Source organism: Montipora capricornis, chromosome 6 (genome assembly GCF_036669925.1).
Source record: "Montipora capricornis isolate CH-2021 chromosome 6, ASM3666992v2, whole genome shotgun sequence".
Lineage (NCBI taxonomy): Eukaryota > Metazoa > Cnidaria > Anthozoa > Scleractinia > Acroporidae > Montipora > Montipora capricornis.
In genome coordinates, this window is record NC_090888.1 from 21,960,763 (window position 1) to 21,963,262 (window position 2,500).

A 2,500-nucleotide genomic window follows, 5' to 3' on the forward strand; every position below is an offset into this window, starting at 1 on the left:
GTAATTTTTTGTTCTAGGCCAAGATTATTTGGTCACATGTCAATTAAAGCCTAATTAGCAGTAAAGGAAATGCTGATGGCTATATACTGGTGTAGGTCTTGTTCAAAGATTGCAGTACATTGCCTCAATTTAGGAAATTCAATTCACTTGTAAATGAAATACTATTTTCAAGTCTAGTTAAGATGTTTAAAGGAAAATATTTCTTATTAGGTTTCTTTGTAAAGTGTGACACAGAAATATTAGTCAGCCACATAGACATGAAGGTCTCACTTATTATACCAAGCCTATGATCAATATTGATAAAAAAAGAAAAAAGGTTAAGTGAACTAACGTTTTGATTGTGTTAATTGTATTCATATTTTTGTGATCTAGGCTTTCTCAATAAATATTTTTTGCTTATGGATACATTGCATTGACCTGGTATTGTATGTGCAACTGCTGACCATCAGGTGCAGTGGTTTCTTAACTGGAAGAAGCTGTGGAACACTTGTTATTAGTGCACCCATATAAATTCCATATATGAAAATGAGGTCAAAAATTGATGATTTTTTTTTAAAGAATGAGAAGTATAACTCCCATATGAAATCCATATCAAGAGAGAACCAGAAACATTTGAATAGACATGGAATTTGTATGGGTAAGTCATCCCCATAGTTTTCCATATTATACCTAATGTAGACTTTCCAACCCATGTATTTTCCATACTGTGGAAATGAGCAAAAAATTACTCCATATCAGTGCCATACTACCACCTGACCATCCCATATCAGTGCCACATGTGGGTCACATATGGCCCAAAAGTTGCCATATCTTTCCCATAGTTTTGCTTTGGTAAGGGGAGTTACTACCAAGTATGGAATCCTTACAAAACGCTGCACAAAGAACAGTATACCTCATTACATATAGTTGCCCTGATATGACGGAATTTCCAAGCAAAGAAAGGTTTTCTTCAGCAGTTGTAGAGGCATGGAACAGTTGTGGAATTAGAGTTGTACAGTGGCTAGTTTGCATTTCACTACATTGCTGTTGAAAGGACTCATAGCTTGGTGTAGTGGAAGACAAATTAAAGTTGAATCATTATCTGCTGCAAACATAATACAATGTATTTGGTGACTGGCAAAGGAAAGATTGCTTCCTCTTATTAAATCATATAATTCTCATCGCAAAACAGTACATCTCTTCTTGTAGGTCCAACAATTTGAAACCACGTTTCTATGCTCTGTTGCAAAGAATTAAGTTTGTCTACCAATTAGAGAGTAAGATTGCTAAATGGAACAATAATTGGCAAGCTCACTCTATCAAATGGGGTAAGAGTGGTTTTGAAGATGAAGAAGATTGAAACATGCATTTATATCTTTCTCGATTTTCTAACACATAGCGCTATTGGGTGGGTGGGTGTGTGTGTGTGTGTGTGCACTCACAACTGCACACTTACGGGGACAGACATATGAATGCACACCAGCTCTGTGGGGACAGTTCAGAATATGGGGACATTTTCGAGTCCTCACAAAAATGTCCCCAGAAGTTGGCATTTAACTGTAACCATACCATACTTCAGGGGACTTCAGCAAAGTCCTCATAAGTTGGTATGAAAAATACACATATTGCGTCCCCACAAGGGGGTAATTTTTTTTTTGTGAGAGACAAGACTTTGTATCGTATGTTAAAGATCAATGAAGCCCTCAGAAATCCCACAAAGACAAGACATTGAGCACGAAGAAATTAATAACAGAATACACTTCATATTTTCTACATATGAGTTACACACCAGTAACACACACATACATTACTATAAGTACTGAAAGTTTGGAAAATTAAGCTAAAAGTTGAATTCAATGATACCATTATTGCGAGTAACACTCTTCAGTGGCTGAACAATGTTTTTATTGCTTTAACTCCACTTTTTCTATCCATATTAATTAATCCACAGCAAAAGCCTTGAATTGAAGTACATGTAACGTTCAGTTAAAAGGAGAAATACAAAAACATTGATTATAAAAAATGCAATTAATTTGTGGTGATTTTAATGAAGTTACTGTTAAATCTCTTACTCTGACCACACTTATATAAAGATGTCTTGACAAATTCTTAATAATCTGAACTAAATTATTCCACCCTAGAGCATTTCTTATTAACTTTCGTAATATTAATTTAAAGGACTCGGTATGGTTTCATGCACACCAACTTGTGGGGCAAGTGAAAAGAAGCAATGTTAGGCGGCGACTTCCTTCCACACTCAAAAAAAAATGAACACCTGAAATGAAAAGTTCACAACCTGTGAGCAAAAAAAAATAGGTCACAAACTATTTAACCTATTAAATATTTCTGTTGGAATGCAGTTTTAAGTTTTATCATGTCTGATTGGCTTTCCCTTAAAATTAATAATTATAATAAAACTCCACAACTACATGTATTTCAGGTGTTCACATGCTTTTCTGATCCTCACAGTATACAGTGTAGAGCGACTAATATTATGGTAACAAAATCAAATAAGGCATAA